Genomic DNA, 24,258 nt, shown 5'->3' on the forward strand with positions numbered 1-24,258 from the left:
CTTACAATGTTTTATAGTTGTTTCTGCAGATAAATCAGACAAGAGCTCAATCTCCCAAAAGTCCGAGAAGTGGTCAACGAGCATCAGAAAATCTATGCCACTATGCCAGAAGAGATCGATGCTGATGATCTGCCAGGGTCTGGTAGGAAGTTCATAAGACATTATTGTATCTCTTTGCCGTTTTTTAACATACTCATTACAGACTGTACATTTGCTCACAAAGTCTTCAATCTCGCTCTGCATGCTGGCCCAGTCTAAAGTGTCACATGCCTGTCTGTAACAGGCTTCCCCACCAATGTAGCTTGCATGTATCCGTCTTAATATTTCTGGGTGCATTGATTTTGAGATAATCACTCTTGGACATATATGAACCATGACATTTTGCATACTGAGCTCTTCCCTGTATTGCCAGTATTCTCTGACAGCTAGGTTGGTCTCTTCTTTTAGGTTTGGCCAGCCCATTAGAACTGTGGATTTAAGTGCTTGAAGGTTTTCATCTTTTTCTATGTAATGCCTTATTTCGGTGATTTTGTGCTGATCTGTGACATTGACACAAGTACAATGTACAACTTTAGCTTGGTATTACTGGGATGCAGTTTAGCTCTGGATGCTAATCTTATTTTGTTCTTTAGACATATAACATCACAAGTGGTTCCAGAATCTAACTAGTATTGCTGTGGTTCCTTGTGAAGCTGCAGAGTAACAAACTACTTCTTGCCTCTAGCACCCATAGTGCCAATGCCCTCAATAGAGTAAACATCATTATCAGCACAACTGCTTGATTTGTTTGCTTCTAGATCAATGGCAAAGAGTTTCCCTTCCATTTGTCTTCTTTTCTTTTTCAGGCACACTCTAGCAGAGTGGTTGGCTGTCTGACATAAATTGTGTGCCTTCCATAGGCTGGACAATGTTCCCTCCCACATCCATGTGAACTGTCACAGTATTTGCATGTTGGGCAATCTGTAGTAGAGGCTGGGAATTGATCTGCTTGCTTTGTGATGGGTAGCGGACTACTAGAAATTTGCTACAAGGTGGCATACTATCCATGGGGTGTTTATCCAATTCCATCAGCCTAAGTCTTGTATCAGTAAGTTCTGTTGTTCAACATGTGTCTACTGCTGTGGCCAGTGTGAGATCTCTCTCCCGAAAGTTGATTTTATCATGAATAAGTTTGTCTCTTAATGCTCCATACTCACAGATGGTAGATTTTTCTTTTAGTCGTGCAATAAAACTGTCCAAGGGCTCCGATTCCTAATGTTTGTAAATGCCAAATACATAGCATTTACTGTATAATCATGTTATTTGTAGTTTTAAAGTATCCCTCTAATGCATTCAGAATGTCTGTTACAGTATATTTGTCTGCTCTACTGCTGAAAGATTCAGGTTGTGCTTGAAGACATGTCTGCCCATGATACTCCACAAAATAGCTGCTTGAATTGTGAACTCCTTTCTGTTAAGCTCTATAGCAATTGCATAATCTTTATCACTAGGGGGCTCCGCCCCCTGCTCGCTTCGCTCGCCAACCCCTGGTGTTGGGAATGACAAAGAGCGTGATGTATGAATGAGATATAGAATAGTGTGAAGGTGTAGATGATGCAAATAGAAAGCAAACAATAAAGTGTGTGGCACAGTGTAAAGGTTTATTGGAAAATTTCTTTGTACACGCCGTTTAAGTGTAAAAGGTAATTCCAGGTCAGAACTTGTAAGGTCAATGAAGATGGTCATTATCGTGATCATAGTCAACTTTGTCAGAGCTTAGAAAGAGTTGTGTCTCTCCAGGAAGTAATGGAATGACTTGGGTATTTATGTTTTCCACATTAATATTTTTTGGACATAATATAGTGCATTGTGTTAAAAGGGGCATTTGGTCTAATGAGATTGCTGTTCCAAATGTCTCTGTAACTAAGTTGTCGCAGATAAAGGCTTGAGGAATTGTAATAATATGTGCCTGAAGTCCAGCTGTATTGGTGAGTGTACCATCTCTCAGTTGTAATAAGCAATTGTTATGATCTGGTTCTGGACATCGTATCTTTTTTACTAACTGTATCTTTTGAAAGCAATGCCAATTGTCTGCGTATTTTAAGGTGCACTGAACAATAGCTGAGTGCATGGCATCTGGAAGAATAGCTAATCACTGTCTAAAATCTCCTCCTCATAAAAGTACCTTTCCTTCAAATCGAATATTATTATTCATGAACGTTTGTAGAATTTTATGAATGGTGTTGAGTAAGTGACTTCATGCCATTGAACATTCATCAATAAACAACATTTTTTCAAGATGGATGTCACGTGCAGTGCCACCGTTAATGTTCATAGTGGATACCGATTTGTAGGATCTAATGTAGTTGATAAAGATTTCACTTTCAGGTACATCGTCAGTTATAAGCCTCTGTAGATATTCAGTATATGAATGTAAAGAAGGCAGTCTAATTTGACCCTTTTGACAACAACGTGTAAATGTATAACTTGTATTTCCAGTTGTTTCTTCAGGGAAGTGAACTGAATGACAATGATTGCAAATGACATTCATTAATCCGAATGAATTTTACTGGTGTATGTTTTTCATGTGCCGTTTGAGAGGCGCGTTGTTGCATGTGTAGTATTTGGGACGTGTTGTTTTGGAGCTGTAATCGATTTGCCTGTGCTGTGTGAGAAGCCCGTTGTAGCCTTCGCTGCCATTAACGTATGTCTGAGACGGGAGGTGTTTCGTTTTGAATCCGTGCCTGTTGCGATGCAGCACTTTGATTGATAGTTTGCGTCATGTGGATCTAGGATGTAGATTTGTGCATATTTGCGTTGTTGATTTGTTTCAGGGTGCACTGTTCCAATGCGATGCAGTATTTGTGCACATATGCGAAAGTAGTACGGGCCATTGCCTTTTGGTGGCCTGATATTTACTCCGGTATATGCAAAAGCAAATGAACCATTGTAGGATCTAATGCAGTTCATAAAGTTTCTACTTTTAGGTACATCGTTAGTTAGAAGCTTTAGTTGAGCTTTGCGTTTTTGGAGTCGAGACATTTTTTCTTTTAGAAATATGGATAAGTAATAAGGAGAATTGCACTCACTGTTAATATGGAGCCTTTTCTGCGGTTGAACGGTTAATAGTGCCTTATTGTAATGAGATCCACCTATGCTGCATAGCCGTCTATTTTGTTGTTTCTTTCGTTTTCGTGTGTTTGTTCCTGTTATCCTTTCCTTTTCGTTTTGTACCCGTGACCGTGTATTCATGACTTGTTTCTTTCTCAGCATGCGAAATATGGATAAGTAATAAGAAGGATCGCAGTCACTGTTAATATGTTTCTTTTTCTGCAGTTGAACGGTTAATAGTGCTTTATTGTAAGGAGATCCACCTATGCTGACACCTATGCTGTCTGGTGTGAAGGTGTTGATGTTCACTTTAGAATATGTGGCTTTGGGTGTCACTTCTTATGGATGTGTGTGTGTGGGGGGGGCGGGGGGGGGGGGGGGGGGTTGAGGATTGTTGTCGCGCGAGTGTCTTCTTTCTTTTTGTGTTCCTGTGTCTTGTTGAATCTCCCTCTTTGTGTGTGTCCCGTCCCTTGCTTGTAGGGTCTGTGGGGTGGTTTTGTGTTCTTTTTTTTGTGTTCCATGGGCTTGTTGAATCCCCCTCTTGGTGTGTGTCCCGTCCGGTGCCTGTAGGGGGGGGGTGCCTTGCTGTTGTGCGCGAGCCTCTTTTTTTTTTTTTTTTTTTTTTGGGTCTAGTTTCGTGTGCAATGTGTTTCGTGCTTTGCTTGCGTTTGAATACTTTTTTATGTGCTGTTTCCTTTTTTCGGTGCTCTTTGCGCCTCATTTCTCAATTTTTCCTGTGCTCACTCCTTTTTTCTGTGGTCTTGTCCGCCTCTCGCGGCCCCTCATCCGCCTCTCTCGCCCTCTTCTATCCGCCTTTCTCGGCTCCTCAGCCGACCCTCGCGGACTCTTTTTGCGCCTGCGCAGTACGTCTTTTTGCAGCTACGGCCCATTGCCGGATGTGCCTGCGTCCATCATCCGGTTTAGCATTCTCAGTTATCATAATTCTGATCAGAATATATCCCAATTTGCACCTAGGTCACCACTCATTTTAATTGCTGCAAAAGGTGGAATGTGTATGGCCACAGATGAGTGAAGGACAGGACTACTCACTTGAACTGATTCGCAGCTGTGCAACCTTTGTCTGTGCTTAGGATGCAAAAGAAAAGCAGTGCCTTCTTGGTCTACGGAATTATTATGTGGTTAGACATCTGACACTATGTTTCTCATGTTAATAATGACAATAGCCAGGCATTTGGTTCAAAGATGGTCATGTTGTATACTGCTGGATAAATGCACTGAAGAAATATGCTGGTGCTAACTCGCACTGATGACATCACCATGTGCTGTGCCGACTCACCAAGTAACATCTCTAACAATTTGTGGGTGTGACTTTGAAACATCCGTGAGGAACTGTTCCGGTTAGGCACCAATGACTGGTCAGACAGCCAAACTCTAAAGGGGAGAAGGAAGGAATGTGAGAGAGTTTGCAGTTAAGAAAAGAATTGCAGAGACGGATTCTATCAACAACAATCTTGAAACAGTATAAACGACTCACCCTTTGTTGTCATGGACAAAATTGGTAAGGTAGCCACCTGCACACCTTTTAAAGACTGTTCTTTTGCCCCGGCTAGCCAGTCATCAAAGGAGGGTGAGATGTGAACCTTTTTTGCCTTCAGGATAGCATTGTTTTCCCATCTTCCTCCATTTGCATTTTCTGATATCCTCCCTACCCCACCCTGACAATACACAGTTTAATCTTGGGCTACTGTGTCTGAAGTCTTGTGGTGATAAAGTCTGTGTCACACACGTGCGCTTAGGAGGCATCGAACAAGCCCTATGGTGAGTGATTTATTACGAGATGAAGGACTGACTCCGAGTACTAATACCTTTCTCTCTTTCTTTCACCAGACCTAAAGAAGAAAAGTAACAATCCCATTCACTTACCTTCACCATTTCCAGGTTCTCAAAATGGCCGTCCACCATCATTTCTGCTTCTGACTCCAGAAGATGACATTACTTCCGGTCCCCCTCTGATGACATCATTTCTGGCTCCTTTTGATAAGGTCACTTCCAGTCCCTCCATGATGACGTCACTTCCAGTTCCTCCATGATGACATCACTTCTGGTTCCTCCACGATGATGTCATTTCCGTCCTACAGTTTAGACGTCATTTCCTGCCATATCACTTCTGGTCACCATTTTTTATATGTATCTTCAATTCACTACTGTTGTTTGTCAAATGCTTTGGTTTTTGATCCATTTTTCAATCATTTTTCATCAAGTCCACTTGACATTATATGGGGCAATTCTCTAACTCTTTTTGACTTGCATGCATCAATTCTTTTTCCTATTACATTGGCGTAGTCAGCAGGATTTAAGTGTTTGAAATGTCAGAAGAACAGGATCTGAGTACCATTTTGGCCACCATAAAGACCAAGCTCAAATTGGTCAAGATCCTGCTGGGATAGGTGACGACCCAGTTAGTGGAGTCAGAAGCTCGGCTGCAGCGGCAGTAAAGATGGAGACTGCTCGGTCTCTTCCCCCTCAGTTGACTTACTTGACTGAGGGGAATGATGTGGAATCTTATATTCTTATATTTTTTTTTATTATTTATTGATTTTATCGAAATCACACAGCATTCCATACAAATAGATCAATTTTTACAAAAATAGGATCGAAGACAAATCAACCCCCACCCCTGAGAAAGAGAGCATGGCCGGTAGAGTAAAACTTAAAGCTAGTAAAAATAAGTAAATAGTTAAATTAATAAGTGAATAAAGATAAATGGAGAAGGAAAAGAAAAGGGGAGAGAATCTATTTCCTCAGTGCTTTAAAAGCTTATTCTAAAATGTTATTGATTAAATCCTGCCAGGTTTTGAAAAAGTTCTGCACAGATTCTCCAAGTGAGAATTAGATTTTTTCCAATTTCAAATGGTATATAACATCAGTTACCCGGTGACTTAAAAGAAGAAAGTTAGGATTCTTCCATTCGAGCAAAATAAGTCTACATGCCAATAGTGTAGTAAAGGCAATTTTCTTATATTTGAATGTATTGTAAAACGCAACGTCTGGCCGAGGTCGGAATGGGATTACATTCTGGCGCCTTATCTGAAAGGGGAAGCGCAGAGGGCTTATTATGATCTGACTGGTGGCCAGACAATTCCCCACATCAGTCAATTCCCCACATTCCCAACTCCCCACAATTACAATTCCCCACATCACAATTCCCCACATTGCAATTCCCCACATTGCAATTCCCCACTTCCACAACTCCCCACATTGGGATAATATGGAGTGCACTGAATTAATAATATAATGAAGGAATTCTAAAATGCAAATAGTAGTAATTAATCTCCAAAAGTTTTATTTCATGACAATTTATTGAAATGCATTACTGATTACAAAATACAAGTAACTGATATACACAAATGAACAAATGAGTTTAATACAAAATATGCTTGGTACAAAATAATGAATTAGATAAGGTCCTATTCCATTTGCTAATAATTCCACTGTACAGGTTTATCTTTACTCCCGACTAGGGTAAGTTCGCTACAGACTATCAAACGTGCAAACTTGGTGCGCGCGACGCGGAGCACGTAGATACGTTGTAAGGCGCGAGAAGAATTTTATTTGATTTATTTCGTGTTTTTATTTTTACACCATAAGTAGAGTCTATTATTTTTGAGAACTTTAATTTTGGTAATTTAAAAAGATAAAAATCAAAAATGTTACGTTTTAGCATGTTTTAAGAAAGATTCAAAAAATAATAGAATTCAACTTACCTGTTTCAAATTTTTAAAGGCAAATTGTATATAAAAATGCATGCTTGGATAATGTATTTTTACATATTTATTAACAAGTAGCGTTTTTAAATAAAATAATGCTCGATGTGGGGAAACGGAGGGCACGCTTTTGTATCATTATATGGACTGTCTTATATAGTACATTAGTCTATGGTTATAATAAATATTATCCCAATGTGGGGAGTTGTGGACGTGGGGAATTGTGAATTTGGGGAATTGCAATGTGGGGAATTGTGATGTGGGGAATTGTAATTGTGGGGAGTTGGGAATGTGGGGAATTGACTAAGGTGGGGAGTTGTCATGGAACCGATCTGACTGAGGAGCAGGCCTCCAATTATGATACCTTAACAGCAGAGGTGTATACAAACGCTACGGTGTATCGGCAGCACAGCAGGCGAGGGATTGGAGGGAGTGGAAGTTCGATCCAGAAAGGACGATACGAACCCAAGCCTTTGAGGTATGGAGCAAAATAGGGCACTGGTTAAGGCCAGATATTAACAACACCCAACAGGTGGTCGAACACTTGGCATGTCAGACCTTTGTAAATGCCCTCCCTGACTATCTCGCCCAGCAGTTACGCAAGCAAGTATATACCACCATGGATGCCTTAATCAAGGTAGCCGAATGGCATTGGGTGGTCTGTAAATCGGAAAGGTCAGTATGGTCCTCTCGCCAACACAGACAGGTTCGTGTTGCTGTCCCTGAGCCCACCTGATGACTCACAGAACCTCCAGTCCGACCAAAGGAAAAACAGTTCAGCCTTCCCTGCTGTTTCAAGTGTAGGGAGTTTGGACATATCTTCCTCGCATGCCCCACAACAGGTGAGCCTATGAATTATTCACAGAGCACGGGAGAGAGGTACTGTGCTCTGATTAATCCTTTGTCTCTTCCTTATACAGGAGTAGTGATAACAAATGGTTATAAGGTAATGGCTATGTTTAATTCGGGGAGCAACATTTCTATTGTTGCTTGCCGTTATGTTTTACAGCGACAGTGGCTTAATACTAAGAAGAGTCTCAAATGTATACATGGCGAATTTCACTATTATAAATCCACCTCATGTATTCTTTCAGTTGATAATTCCATGAAGAGTTTAGTAGTAGCGGTTTTGCCCAATTTACCCTAACCCGTAATATTGGGGTGGGACTGGTCTGATAATAAAAGTGGTATTAAAATTACTACTCCTTGTAAAAAGATGGGCTTGTTAATGGATGAAAATAATGTCACTCCGGCTGCCTCCACACTGTGTACAACGGCCACTAGGACCCATGCATCAACTCAATGTGACAGAATGGAAGGTCCCTCAGGCAATCCGGAAAACCATCCTAGCGACCAGAAAACCTGTGCGGACTGAAACTCTGCCTATTGAGATCGGAAGGGATCCTATTCAAGAATTAACTTCACAATTTAAGTTAACACCATCCTCCTTTAAAAGTGAGCAGTGGAACGATGATTCGTTGAAATTTGCTAGAAATGCAGTCATTTCAGTTAATGGACAGATGTCCCAAGATCCTACGCCACAAATGCCTTACTTTGTCATTGAAAACAATCTCTTGTATCGTGTGGCAGAACATGAGGGGGAGGTGAGGTCACTGCTGCTAGTCCCGTGTACTTACTAGCAACTATGTGAACTAGCACATGCACACCTCCTAAGTGCCCATTTGGGTACCAAATAAACATTACAATGAATTAAGTTTTGATTTTATTGGCCTGGGATAAATGAGGAGGTCAGACGATTCTGTGCTTCATGCCCTGAATGCCAGCTTTGTCAGATTACTAGGAAGGGCTGCACTCCTCTTATTCCTTTACCCATGATTGATATTCCCTTTGAACGGGTTGGTGTTGACTTCGTAGGACCTTTGGAATCCTCAAAACATGGCCATAAATACATATTGGTAATAGTAGACTATGCCACTCGATTTCCAGAGGTCGTTCCTTTGCGGTTGGCTACTTCCAAAATTGTCTCACGGATACTAGTAGGGATATTTGTGTGTGTCAGAATCCCCAAAGAGGTGTTAACAGACCAAGGGACTCCCTTCACTTCAGAGATGTTCAGGGAGGTAGACAAGTTACTGCAAATTGAACATCTTAAAACTTCGGTCTATCACCCTCAAACAGATGGTCTCTTAGAACGATTCAATCAAAAGCTTAAAGAGATGTTACACAAGGTAGTTAGCGAGGATGAAAGAAACTGGGATCAGTTACTTCCTCTGGTATTATTTCCTTATTGGGAAGTACCACAGACCTCCACAAGGTTTTCTCTTTTTGAGTTATTATATGGACGACTACCTAGAGGTCTATTGGATATGTTAAAAGAAGGCTGAGAAGAAGAGGTCCTTCCCTCCTCTAATATCTCTCTATTATAATAAAAAAATCTTAGGACGAGACGTGACTTTTTGAGAGACTTTTTGGAATGAAGTCCCGCAACATGGAGACTTTTAACATGAGATTCTTTAAAGTCCACCCCATACTTACAACCGTTTTCATACAAGACCATGGTCATCGAACCCCACAGTTGTGTGAATGCTTTTGGCAGACATACTTCCTGCGCTCTCAGCTCCTCTAAATTTTATCAAGACAATAATTGTATACGTTCTAGACACGTCAACGACTAAGCGAAGAAGAAAGAGCAGTGACAAACATTAGAAAAAGTCGGGTAATTTATTAAAGATAAAGAAACTAAATTCACTCACGGGCAGTTATACGTTGAGTTGTCACGATGCAAGTCCAAACACAGAATCTAAATTTAATGCGATCTTGAAGAAAAGTTAATTCCAATTATTGTTTTTACTGAAGCTTTAAAGTAAAAGTGAAAATAATGCATATGTAACAATTCCCATGAAAATAACAATTTCTTTAAATTGTATATCTAGTTAACCAAACCCGGGGGTGGGCGAGAGAAGCAAGCAGGGGGCCGAGCCCCCTAGTTTTAGAATATATTGCTCAGTTACTGTATGTGATAGACTGGCAAAAATTCAACCAGTGTTAAAAGATCATTTGGAAAAGGCTCAAACAGCACTGGTACAATACTATAATAGAAACACTACCCTCCGGGAGTTTCTTCCAGGAGATCATGTTATGGTGGTCATACCTACTTCATAATCCAAATTATTGGCACATTGGCAAGGCCCTAACGAAATTAAGGAATGAAAAGGAATCGTTGATTATTTGAAGAAACAACCAAATCGTCAGTCGAGTGAGCAAGTATATCATGTAAATCTCCTGAAACCGTGGAAAGACAGGGAGATCGATCCCTCCTCTGGACAGCCTCGCTCCCTTTTCATCACACACCACCTTAATTTTGGACCTGATTTGACCTGAAAACAAAGACAGGATGCCGGAAACAGCCATCCTGTCGATACTGGTATGTAGTATGCGAGCAACCCGGTCACAATGCCGGATTGAGAGACCAGGTATGTAGCAGTGGAACGGGAAGCTTTGGCAATTAAATGGACTGTGACTCAATTTAGGTACTACCTCTTGGGATGAGAATTTACCTTGATCACGGATCATGCTGCTCTACAGTGAATGGCCGTGCATCGAGAGTTTAATCCTCATGTCACTGGATGGTTTTTAGACCTTCAACCTTACAGATTCAAAGTTGTTTATCGTAAAGGTTCTCTACAGGCCAACGCTGATGCCCTCACCCATATCTACGACCTCTTGGTTCAATGGGTCTGGGCTGAGTGGGGGTCATGTCACACATGTGCGCTTAGGAGGCAGCCAACAAGCCCTAAGGTGATTTATCGCAAGATGAAGGGTTGATTCCGAGTACTAATGCCTCTCTCTCTCTTTCACCAGACCAAAAGAAGAAAAGTAACAATCCCATTCACTTTTCTCCACCATTTCCAGGTTTTCAAAATGGCCATCCAACATCATTTCTGCCTTTGACTCCAGTGGACGATGTTACTTCTGGTCTTCCCGTGATGACGTCACTTTCGGCTCCGGCTGATGATTCCACTTCTGGTTACTCCACGATGACGCCACTTCCAGTTCCTTCATAATGGCATCAATTCCAGTTCCACCATGATGACATCACTTCCGTCCTACAGTTTTGCCGTAATTTCCTGCCATGTCACTACTGTTCGCCATTTTGTATATATATCTCTACATCACTACTGTTGTTTGTTAAATGCTTTGGTTTTTGATCCATTCTTCAATCATTTTTCATCAAGTTCACTAGACATTATATGGGGCAATTCCCCAACTCTTTTTGACTTGTATGTGTAAATTATTTTTCCTGTTACAGTCTGCATTGAGTATTTTTGTGTATATTTATGTTTATAGAGTATATGTGGGGTTTTCTGAGTGGGTGCATCCTTCATAGTTACAATTTATATGGAGTGTTTTTATGTTTATTTATGTATATAGGGGTGAGATAAACTGATTTGGGTGGTGGTGGGATAAACTGATTTGGGTGGTGGCTAAATGTAACTTTTTACAGTCTGTGCACTGTATAACATCTATACAATATTTAAAGGTATGTGAATGAATTTGCACGTTATTTAGGGAGACTATACTTAGAGGATCAGTTAATATATATTATATATATACTAGGGGGCTCTGACCACTGCTCGCTTCACTTGCCAACCCTCATATGGGCCCTATGCGATAGTCACCTCGCGGAACTGCTGCTTTGCCAATGGGGAAGCATATGTAAAATTCAAACAGATTGTTATTTTCATGGGAATTGTTACATATGTATAATACTATCTAACTATAAATTTTGTGTAAAGTGCGATACTTTTGGACGTATGGATTTGTTTCCATTATTGGCTGTAGAATTTCTAATACATCCGATCATTTAACTCTCTCGATTCTATGTTGCATCGCTTCTCCATGATCATAAATATAACCCTGACCGAATTGTGGTTTCTTCAAATTTAAACTTGTAGCAGCTTTAATTGTTGCGGGATACTCATAGCGTATGGTCCTGAATCAAATAAATCTCAGTTTTGAGCATTGAATGATGTGAACGCGAATAGAATATTGTAGATTCTGTTATTTTGCCTGTAGTGTGTGTGGATTTCATTTTCACCAAAAAACAAATCTTTTAATTCTCGTGGATATGCCTCTTCATTGGGAAGAAACACTACTTTTCCCTGATGCAAGGTTATTATAATTTAGCCTTTTTATATTAGTTTTTATTTCTATATTTTTTCTGACCTTACTTGGAAATTCAGTTTAGTTTTAGTTTTCCTTCATCGTGTATTTTTAGTTTTAGTTTAGTTTTTATTTTTCAAAGACATTTCTATTTTATTTTTATATATATTAGTTTCAGTTTTAGTTTTAGTAATTATAGTATGGTTAAACAGCTACAGTACTATGGAGTTTAGTTTTTGTGTCACAATAAGACAGAACTGTACACTTAATGGGTTTTGATATAATATGAGTTTAATGTTAGTGGAAACTTTCTACGCTATATGACACAGTTTACTATTTGTTTTTGTTTGATAAAAAGCATAATCAAAACCAGGTATTGAATTTTACACAATTTTAAAAATATTTTCTATGTCATTTGTGCTGAACAAATCTGCGCTGACTGTTGGGACTTTTTTTCTTTTCCTTTTATTGCCCAGAATGGGCCAATTTGTAATGAACTTTAGGTGAATTTTAAGGTGTGAGGGGTCTTTACTCTAAATGTCTACAGCACACCACATACCCTGCTCCAATGACAATGTGCTTATAATGAATGCCTTTAATATTTCATTCAGAAATCTCAAACACTGGGCTTTGTTATTTTCTATGAGCCATATTGGTCTCTGATTCCATCTCAGGCACGAACAATTTATAGACAGAATTCTGCAACTGCAAGCCTGGAAAGATGTAAAAAAATTAAGAAAAGAGATTCTATTGTGTTCTGACAGGTGTGACCTCAAAAATCACGGGGGTTAAGGAAGAACAGGGGTCTTAGGCTTGAATGAGTGTGCAGATGCCACCTAGCTGTATTGAGGGAAACAAAGAAAAGCATGTAGTGTGAAGGCAGTGAAACTTGAATAGTCCACCATAAGAACAGTAAACCCTTAATGAGCAGAGCAAGAGTAGGTGATAGGTGTATGGAGGGGCGCAAAATGACAGAGGCATCATCTGAGATTAAGAACAATATATACATTATCTAAACCTGTTTATCCAGAGAAGGATCACAGGAACCTGGAGCCTACCCAAGCAGGTTTGGATGCAAGGCAGGAAAAATCCCTGGTATGAAATATGTATGATAAGGCTGATGTTAAGAACAAAAAGAATAGAATATTTCAACTATCTATTTTGAGAGGGAAAGACACATTGAAAAAATGGGGATAGTTATTTTAAAACATAATTCTGCTACTGGATTATTTTTCACAATATCAGGTATTTTGAACTGTGAATATGAACTAAAAAGATAAATTAATAAATATAGAATAAATACAAAAACCCATTAGTATGTTTAGTTTTTCATCACTTGGCAGACTCTCTTCGCCCGCCTACCTGTAGTTCAGTAGAGATGTTGCCAACACAGGAATTTTACAAGGTTTGTATCACTTCGTTATTACACAACGTTTTTAAAGAAAAAGTGATTGGTCAGCAACAATATGCTGATCTTGTATGTTGATATTGTCAGTCTCTCGATCAGCGCCGTTTTATTTTCAAAAATCGGGAGTGGTCTCCCCTCGACTTACTCGTGTACTCAAATATGGAGGAGTAAACCACAAGACGAGGATTATATTATATACATTAAAGAACCATCAACAAATCAAATTAAATAAATCATATATTGAACAATTATTATAAAAGTAAACTTTAATAAATTGAACTCTGCAGCTGCATGAATAAAAAAAAATCTAGTAGGCTATGTGTTCAGTTAAAGTAACACTTGCGGTTAATGGATTTGGCCCAAAAGTTAATACAGATCTACAATTCTGGTGATTTTGAGATACCGTGTTTATACACACACACACACAGACATAATTCCAAATAATGGTATTTTCGGACTCATCGAGTTCTAAAACGTCAAGATTCATCAAAATGTCGAGGTCGAATTTTTTTCATGATTAGTATAATTTCTCTATACTTCGTATACTTCGAGTGCAAGGTGGCAGGTGAATTACTGTCAACAAAAAGCAGGCACCTGAGAAATAAACTGAAACATAACTCACTCGTGATTTTTCTGTCCATATGGTAAAGTTTTCGTTGAGCAGCACAGTCCGATTTCAGGCATTTGAATTACATCTTGATATACAACAAGTACAAAGAAAGGCAGCGCGTAAATCGCTTTCTATTCCACAGGCTTTACACGCGTATTCAGCTTGCTCTGTCACTGCAAATGCTGTGTGAACAACCGGCCTCCTTCACCAGCCCCCGTTCAATGGATGAATATGTGCGGGCGGCTCATGAGGAATGACTTTCAGTTTTAGAGTTACAAGTTATAAGGGTTAAAAACTAACAAGTCATTACAAGTCTATGCTGCTTGAGTTGTGAAGTGGGGGGCTGAATGCACTCCAAAGAGACACGGTAACTCCTCCGAAACCCCCTCTTAAACAGTGATACAATGGGAAACAAACACAGTTTTTTTTTTACCTCCTCTTTGCTCGATCAGCAGCTGGATTGCTGCTGCTGCCATTCCATATGATCTGCATCTCCCGCTGCATCTCATGGGACGTGAAAGTGTGTCTCTGAGAAAATCACATCTCGTCTCCTTCCAAGATTTTTTTTTATAATAGATATACAGTTGTGCTTGAAAGTTTGTGAACCCTTTAGAATTTTCTATATTTCTGCATAAATATGACCTAAAACATCATCTGATTTTCACTCAAGTCCTAAAAGTAGATAAAGAGAAACCAGTTAAACAAATGAGACAAAAATATTATACTTGGTCATTTATTTATTGAGGAAAATGATCGAATATTACATATTTGTGAGTGGCAAAAGTATGTGAACCTCTAGGATTAGCAGTTAGTTAGAAGGTGAAATTCGAATCAGGTGTTTTCAATCAATGGGATGACAATCAGGTGAGGGTGGGCACCCTGTGTTATTTAAAGAACAGGGATCTGACAAAGTCTGCTCTTCACAACACGTTTGTGGAAGTGTATCATGGCACGAACCTCCTATGATGAATGAAAACTTTGGACAGCGTTTTCCCTTGCTCGGACGCGGGTCACCGGGGCCCCCCTCTGGAGCCAGGCCTGGAGGTGGGGCTTGATGGCGAGCGCCTGGTGGCCGGGCCTGCACCCATGGGGCTCGGCCGGGCACAGCCCGAAGAGGCAACGTGGGTTCCCCTTCCCATGGGCTCACCACCTATGAGAGGGGCCAAGGAGGTCAGGTGCAGTGTGAGTTGGGTGGTGGCCGAAGGCGGGGACCTTGGCGGACCAATCCTCGGCTACAGAAGCTGGCTCTTGGGACGTGGAATGTCACCTCTCTGAAGGGGAAGGAGCCTGAGCTAGTGCGCGAGGTTGAGAGGTTCCGGCTAGATATAGTCGGACTCACCTCGACGCACAGCTTGGACTCTGGAACCAATCTCCTTGAGAGAGGCTGGACTCTCTAGCACTCTGGAGTTTCCCCCGGTGAGAGGCGCCGAGCGGGTGTGGGTATACTTATTGCCCCCCGACTTGGAGCCTGTTCATTGAGGTTTACCCCGGTAGACGAGAGGGTAGCCTCCCTCCGCCTTCGGGTGGGGGGACGGGTCCTAACTGTTGTTTGTGCGTATGCACCGAACAGCAGTTCGGAGTACCCACTCTTTTTGGAGTCCCTGGAGGGGGTGCTAGAGGGCATACCTTCTGGGGACTCCCTCGTTCTGCTGGGAGACTTTAATGCTCACGTGGGCAATGACAGTGAGACCTGGAAGGGCGTGATTGGGAGGAATGGCCCCCCGATCTGAACCCGAGTGGTGTTTTGTTATTGGACTTCTGTGCTCGAACACCATGTTCAAGCATAGGGGTGTTCATATGTGTACTTGGCACCAGGACACCCTAGGCCTCAGTTCGATGATCGACTTTGTGGTCGTGTCATCGGACTTGCGGCCACATGTCTTGGACACTTGGGTGAAGAGAGGGGTGAAGCTGTCAACTGATCACCACCTGGTGGTGAGTTGGCTTCGATGGTGGGGGAGGATGCCGGTCAGGCCTAGTAGGACCAAACGTGTTGTGAGGGTCTGCTGGGAACGTCTGACAGAGCCCCCTGTCAGAAGTAGCTTCAACTCCCACCTCCGGCAGAACTTCGACCACATCCCGAGGGAGGTGGGGGACATTGAGTCCGAATGGGCCATGGTCCGTGCCTCTATTGTTGAGGCAGCTGACCGGAACTGTGGCCATAAGGTGGTCGGTGCCTGTCGTGGCGGCAATCCCCGAACCCGTTGGTGGACACCAGCGGTGAAGGATGCCGTCAAGCTGAAGAAGGGTCCTGTAGGACTCTGGAGGCAGCTGATAGATACTGGCAGGCCAAGCGGAATGCGGCTTTGGTGGTTGCTGAGGCAAAAACTTGGGTGTGGGAGGAGTTTGGGGAGGCCATGGATAACGACTTTCGGACGGCTTCGAGGAGATTCTGGTCCACCGTCTGGCGTCTCAGGAGGGGGAAGCAGTGCAGTGTCAACACTGTATATGGTGGTGATGGTGCGCTGCTGACCTCAACTCGGGACGTTTTGGGTTGGTGGGGGGAGTATTTCGAAGACCTCCTCAATCCCACTAACATGCCTTCCAATGAGGAAGCAGAGCCTGGGGACTCAGAGGTGGGCTCCCCCATCTCTGGGACTGAGGTCACCAAGGTGGTCAAAAAACTCCTTGGTGGCAGGGCCCCGGGGGTGGATGAGATACGCCTGGAGTTCCTCAAGGCTCTGGATGTTGTAGGACTGTCTTGGTTGACACGCCTCTGCAACATCGCATGGACATCAGGGACAGTGCCTCTGGATTGGCAGACTGGGGTGGTGGTCCCCCTCTTTAAGAAAGGGGACAGGAGGGTGTGTTCCAACTACAGAGGGATCACACTCCTCAGCCTCCCTGGAAAAGTCTATTCGGGGGTCCTGGAGAGGAGGGTCCATCGGATAGTCGAGCCTCGGATGCAGGAGGAACAGTGTGGTTTTTGTCCTGGTCGCGGAACAGTGGACCAGCTCTACACCCTTAGCAGGGTCCTGGAGGGTGCATGGAAGTTTGCCCAACCAGTCTACATGTGTTTTGTGGACTTGGAAAAGGCATTCGACCGTGTCCCTTGGGGAATCCTGTGGGGGGGTACTCCGAGAGTATGGGGTACCAGACCCCCTGATAAGGGCTGTTCGGTCCCTGTACGATCGGTGTCAGAGCTTGGTCCGCATTGCCAGCAGTAAGTCGAACCCGTTTCCAGTGAGAGTTGGACTCCGCCAGGGCTGCCCTTTGTCACCGATTCGGTTCATAACTTTTATGGACAGAATTTCTAGGCACAGCCAGGGCGTTGAGGGGGTCCGGTTTGGTGGACTCAGGATTGGGTCACTGCTTTTTGCAGATGATGTTGTCCTGTTTGCTTCATCAGGCCATGATCTTCAGCTCTCTCTAGATCGGTTCGCAGCCAAGTGTGAAGCGGCTGGGATGGGAATCAGCACCTCCAAATCCGAGACCATGGTCCTCAGCCGGAAAAGGGTGGAGTGCCCCCTCAGGGTTGGTAGCGAGATCCTGCCCCAAGTGGAGGAGTTCAAGTATCTCGGGGTCTTGTTCACAAGTGAGGGAAGAATGGAGCGTGAGATCGGCAGGCGGATCGGTGTGGCATCCGCAGTAATGCGGGCTCTGCATCGGTCTGTCGTGGTGAAAAAGGAGCTGAGGCGCAAGGCGAAGTTCTCAATTTACCAGTCGATCTATGTTCCTACCCTCACCTATGGTCATGAGCTATGGGTAGTGACCGAAAGAACGAGATCGCGAATACAAGCAGCTGAAATAAGTTTCCTCCGCAGGGTGTCTGGGCTTTCCCTTAAAGATAGGGTGAGACGCTCAGTCATCCAGGAGGGGCTCAGAGTAGAGCTGCTGCTCTTCCGCATCGAGAGGAGTCAGATGAGGTGGCTCGGGCATCTGATCAGGATGCCTCCTGGACGCCTCCCTGGTGAGGTGTTCCGGGCACGTCTAACTGGGAGGAGGCTCCGGGGAAGACCCAGGACACGCTGGAGGGACTAAATCTCTCGGCTGGCCTGAAAACGCCTTGGGATTCTCCCGGAAGAGCTAGAAGAAGTGGCTGGGGAGAGGGAAGTCTGGGGATCTCTGCTCAAGCTGCAGCCCCCGCGACCCGACCTCGGATAAGCAGAAGAGGATGGATGGATGGATGGATCATGGCACGAACAAAGGAGATTTCTGAGGACCTCACAAAAAGAGTTGTTGGTGGTCATCAGGCTGGAAAAGGTTACAAAACCATTTCTAAAGAGTTTGGACTTCACCAATCCACAGTCAGACAGGTTGTGTACAAATGGAGGAAATTCAAGACCATTGTTACCCTCCCCAGGAGTGGTCGACCAACAAAGATCACTCCAAGAGTGAGGCATGTAATAGTCGGTGAGGTCACAAAGGACCCCAGGGTAACTTCTAAGCAACTGAAGGCCTCTCTCACATTGGCTGATATTCATGTTCATGAGTCCACCATCAGGAGAACACTGAACAACAATGGTGTGCATGGCAGGGTTGCAAGGAAAAAGCCACTGCTCTCCAAAAAAAACATTGCTGCTCGTCTGCAGTTTGCTAAAGATCACGTGGACAAACCAGAAGGCTATTAGAAGAATGTTTTGTGGATGGATGAGACCAAAATAGAACTTTTTGGTTTAAATGAAAAGCGTTTTGTTTGGAGAAAGGAAAACACTGCATTCCAGCATAAGAACCTTATCCCATCTGTGAAACATGGTGGTGGTAGTATCATGGTTTGGGCCTGTTTTGCTGCATCTGGGCCAGGACGGCTTGCCTTCATTGATGGAACAATGAATTCTGAATTATATCAGAGAATTCTAAAGGAAAATGTCAGGACATCTGTCCATGAACTGAATCTCAAAAGAAGGTGGGTCATGCAGCAAGACAATGAACCTAAGCACACAAGTCGTTCTACCAAAGAATGGTTAAAGAAGAATAAAGTTGATGTTTTAGAATGGCCAAGTCAAAGTCCTGACCTTAATCCAATTGAAATGTTGTGGAAGGACCTGAAGCGAGCAGTTAATGTGAGGAAACCCACCAACATCCCAGAGTTGAAGCTGTTCTGTACGGAGGAATGGGCTCAAATTTCTCCAAGCCGGTGTGCAGGAGTGATCCTCAGTTACCGGAAATGTTTAGTTGCAGTTATTGCTGCAAAGGGGGGTCACACCAGATACTGAAAGCAAAGGTTCACATACTTTTGCCACTCACAAATATGTAATATTCAATCATTTTCCTTAATAAATAAATGACCAAGTATAATATTTTTGTCTCATTTGTTTAACTGGTTTCTCTTTATCTACTTTTAGGACTTGAGTGAAAATCTGATGATGTTTTAGGTCATATTTATGCAGAAATATAGAAAATTCTAAAGGGTTCACAAACATTCAAGCACAACTGTATATATACTGTATATATATATATATATAGAGAGAGAGAGAGAGAGAGAGAGAGAGAGAGAGTATATATATATATTGTGAAAAGGCACTATACATAGGCACCCGACTCGGCACAAAGAGACAGGGAGCCACGTGTAAGAATAACACAAATATTTATTTTTCTACAGCTGGGGGACACGTCTTTCCCATGCCCCTCAGCCACAGCATAGTCCCAAAAGCACAAACCAAAACAAAAAGCACACTACTCTCTTCACCACCACTCCTTCCGACAACATTGTCCTCCTCCTCCCAACTCTGGCTTCTGGAGTGGTGGCTGCTGGTTCCTTTTATAGTTCACCCAGAAGTGCTCCAGGTGCTTGATCACCCATTTCCGGATGCACTTCCGGGTGTGGCTGAAGAAGGGCTCAGAAACCCTTGCAACACCCCCTGGTGGCCACCCTGGGTCCCAAAAGGGCTGTGGAGAACTTCATCTCCCATGGAGCCCTGCAGGAATCTGAGGCACCACTGCCACCCAGGGGGGCTGCCATCTAGCAACCCGGGGGAGGTATTGTGCAACCCATGACTGTTCCCCCGGATTCTATGTAGGGATGTCCCAGCCGGGCATTGGCCCCAGCAATCCGTCACAATATATATATATATATATATATATATATATATATATATATATATATATATATATATAAAATATACACTTCGCTCGCCCACCCCCAACCTCTCTCTCTGGGGGTGTGCGTCATGCTTGCCACTTGTGTCTCTGCCGCTCGCATTGTGAAGGGGGGAGGGGGGGCTGAACACACGATAAGGAGATGTGGACTAATCAGCTGCTGGCTTGCAGCTGCTGCTACCGAGCTGCGTGTTCTGCATGTCGCGCTGCGTGACGATCATTTAAAAGCCCGTACAGCATCTCATTTCTTTGTCTCCCGGGATGTTAAAGTGTCTCCGAGAAATTGTTTGTAAGTATGGCATAACTTCAAAGTGTCTCCCTGAGATGATCATGTCTCAACCCAAACTTTTTTTATATAATACATAGATATATATATATACTAGCTTTGGGATGAGAACGTCAGAACAACCTAGATCCACTGAGTTTAGGACCCATGTAGTTTGTGGTGATAGCCAAAAAATTGTTAAAGCTCATGTTTATATGCAGGAAAAGAGAAAAATGTTAATTATATAATATAATCTATTGGTAATCAATGCTGCACAATGGCAAATGATGTGAAAACCGTCAAAGGATAAAAGAAACAATTCTCATTTTATTCATATGGCATAAATTCACATCTGTTATCCAATTGTATGCTCAAAATGTGGAACATTCGTAAGATGATGGAGGAGAGGAAAAATAAAAAGTAAAGAGCACGTGAAACAGCATTTTCAGGCAGCTTCGTAAACATTTAAAGGCCAGGAGATATCTAAATTAGTAAATATGACCACAGAAGGTGAACAAAAAGGGGTTTTCATAATACTGATAAACATTTCACATAACATCCCTTCAAACTTAAACCTGACTGAAAAAAGAACAATTTGTAGAGTCGAATTGTTTCCATCAAATGAGAGAAGGGAAGTACGAAAAGGTGAAGTTGTAACTGCAGCAATAATAGTATGATGTTGTATGTAGAGTGATAAAATGAAATGAAACCAATCTGACTAGGTTTTATTCGGTTTTGGAAGACTGTGTGCCGAGTAATTAGTTTCACCAGCCTGCAGAAGAAACTTGTGATTTAAGCTCAGAAATCTTTTGTTGTTTGGAATGAGCCAAGCAATTGCTGAAATTAGTTGTGAAATTGTGAATTAACACATGTCATTAAATAGCCGACCAAACAAATACAGGTTACTCGCTGAATTGTATCCAAATATTGTTTGTATCCAAATCATTGGATGCTGAAGGGGTCTGTTACTTCAGTGCTATATTCACTTGTCTGCTTGTCTGTAAGTAATGCTTCTTAATGAATATATATAAATGACATTGTAATAATTGCTTCTCTTTAGCATTCAATGCTGTTTACACCTGTTCTGCTTTGTTCATTGTTAATGTTCAGCATTTCAGTAAAATTATGAAGACAACACTATGCATTTAAAGTTATGGCAAAAATACAAATATTTAGGAATTTCTAGGAAATATTTGTAAACAAGATTACTAAACAATATGACTGATTAAATTTTAGAATAATGCACTAATTGTGAAATTGTGTGAATTAAAAATATACAGTCATGGTTGTCCCCAATACTGAACTTCAAAAACACCAGAATATCCATTTTCTTTATTTTCTTTAATGCCTACAAAGAAACCTGCAGACTTCAAAAAAAGGTGGGTCTGTGCAGACATTTGTCTGGCTTTGTCACTTGTGCATTTTGTATACCATACTTACAACTCAAAAGATGGTGCTACTCTTCTTTTCCTTTCTGCCACGTTACCTGCTTGAGTAGTTTGCTATTAGAAAGATGCAAACTCTGATAACTTTGCGGAGGTTGCCGCTACCCAATTTATTCAGTTCACCGGCACATATCTTATAATAAGCTTTTGATTAAGACCAAGATCAAGGTTCTAGTCTCAGTGTTTCACAAGTAATCATGTGGCATACAGACATAGCCCTTATCATTTTATAGATAGATAGATAGATAGATAGATAGATAGATAGATAGATAGATAGATAGATAGATAGATAGATAGATAGATAGATAATATTTCTTCAACGCATGTATCCCATACCTGTTAAATAGTAATCTGTGGACACACATTGACATTCCAATGCATGAATCTAATTGACATAGTGGTCTGCCATATTTAGCAATGCTCTGAACTCCTTTGTGATCTTCATTCTGGTTATCTTGGGTCTCACTCATACCACTGAGTGTTTTGTGAAAACAAAACTAACAGGAAACGTCTTCATGTCTTTACAGAAAGTCAGCTTTCTTCACTGGAATAGAAATTTTAGCATGGGATCTTCATGTATATAATGGTATTGTTGCGTTTTGTGTAAGGTAAATTTATTTAACTATTTATTTTGGACAATTGAGAGAAAATGTGAAAAAGGGGAAAAGTGGAATGGTAGCCGGACATTTCCTATAGTACATGTCCATTCACAACCATGGGTCATGTAGCCTCCCAGATATACTATATTTTTAACTGATGCATAGTTTTATAAAAATAAACTGAAACTGAGCTTTGACAGACAGACTTTCAAAATGCCTCAAACGGTGAAGAGTGGCTGGTTTGTTAATAAATGTATGTCTTATAGCCTCATCCAAGTGCTCCAGTGCATACTCAAGGGAACCGCACAATACTGAGACATGGCAATTGGATCCTCTGTTCTAAAATGAGTAGATTTAATTTGGTGATAGGAGAAAAGCTGCTCTTGACTGACAATTAAATATAATTGCAAACATAATATTTACATGCAGTTTGGTACACTTCTCCATTCTTCTAGTTCTGTATTAAACTGCTGCACATGTATCAGCTGAAGCACTCAGTCTACATAACAATAATAATAATAATAAATTGTATTTATATAGTGTCTTTCCCATGCTCAAGTCGACTAATGTACGTCTGTATCCTCATGTACTTTTATAAATTCTTCTTAATGATTAAAAAGGCAGAACTCGTAGATGAAACAGAAACACAATTTTCCATGTTATCACTGTGCGTTAAGGAGGACACTCGCTTGTGTAACTTCTTAACTTGATTGGTGTCTTCCCATAATTTTGCTTCTTAGCGAGGGTTCCATTGGAGATGTGCCACTGTCAATTGACACTGGAGGAACATTATTTCTCTGATCAGAAAAAGAATAAGGAATCTTGTACCATGCCTTTCTTACTTTGATCAGGAGTCTTACCAAGAGAAAATAATAAAAAAATTATTTGAAATATATTTAAGAAAAATAAATCTACTTTTAAAAGTCACCCTATTGTAATATCATGAAAATTCGTATATTTACGAAAACCCCTTCAACGACTGACACTTTACACTTTACCGGGCCAAGCTTCTTAATCGCAAATCTGACATCCTCAGAGTGAACACTTGCACAACAACAAACACTAATCCCACCTCTTTGGGGAAGCTGGTCTCCGCGTCTCAGTACCCGATTGGATTTTTCGTGCCTTATGTTTTAGGTCTTAACTCATTTACCGAAATCCGATTGGATCGGCCGCGCGATATTTTATAAGTCCCGCCCTCTCTGTCTTGTGTGACGCGTCAGGCGGCCATTGAAGCATCTGCTAGAGGCCGGTGACTCTGCCACTCATTCCGCCCTTCCCTGTACTTCCGCCTCTGTGTCAGGCTGTATTCAGGTTATTGCGCTCGCCTTACCTGGATGTAACCGGGGAGCGAAGGGAAGCGAGATTAAGAAGGTACATCGAACGACTGTAAATTTCATTCTGTTATTCAGACGGTTATTTTGAAGTATCAGGAGGACATCTGCTGTGCCACTCGAGGCCCTTGAATGTCCTAGTAATAGCCCTTGCTGCTCGCGTTGCAATCATGTGAAAAACAAATATTATGTATGTTCTTTTTTTATTCCAGAAAGTTAAAACTTAATACGTTACTAGTATTTGGTTTAGTTTAGTTTAGCTGGGGCAATCTCCGTTTTTATTCTATCCAAAACATACTCACACTAAGACAAACAAGATTCTGTAAAGTCGTGTAATTAATGGGATGTAATCGTAAACCGAGAATATGTATTGAAACGTGATATTTGACATAGATCGTAAAATACTGTTGCATCTAATTATAAATCAGACTTGATCTTGTTTAACGTTAATTTGATGCATCAAAACTCTAATCTGAACGAACAATAGTCTTATGTAGAAACTAGGAAGGAGAATTTGGTGTAGAGAATGTTATATTGCAAATTTAATTTTATGTTTGAATTAAATTGGATTTCACGAAGTACAGTATTTTTAACGCTGCTGATGGAAATCGCTGCGACG

General features: G+C 41.7%; 1 protein-coding gene across 2 annotated transcripts in view; it reads left to right on the forward strand.

Annotated features, from left to right (window-relative positions):
• The first annotated feature begins 23,545 nt into the window (after positions 1 to 23,545).
• The window catches only part of osbpl2b (oxysterol binding protein-like 2b), a 43,887-nt gene continuing 43,174 nt past the window's right edge, over positions 23,546 to 24,258 (forward strand). For both annotated transcript variants that reach the window (XR_007936083.1, XM_028811787.2), the window contains exon 1: positions 23,546 to 23,679. The gene's annotated coding sequence lies outside the window, so the exon portion shown is untranslated. The remainder of the gene's footprint in view (positions 23,680 to 24,258) is intronic.

This window comes from Erpetoichthys calabaricus, chromosome 10 (assembly GCF_900747795.2).
Source record: "Erpetoichthys calabaricus chromosome 10, fErpCal1.3, whole genome shotgun sequence".
Lineage (NCBI taxonomy): Eukaryota > Metazoa > Chordata > Cladistia > Polypteriformes > Polypteridae > Erpetoichthys > Erpetoichthys calabaricus.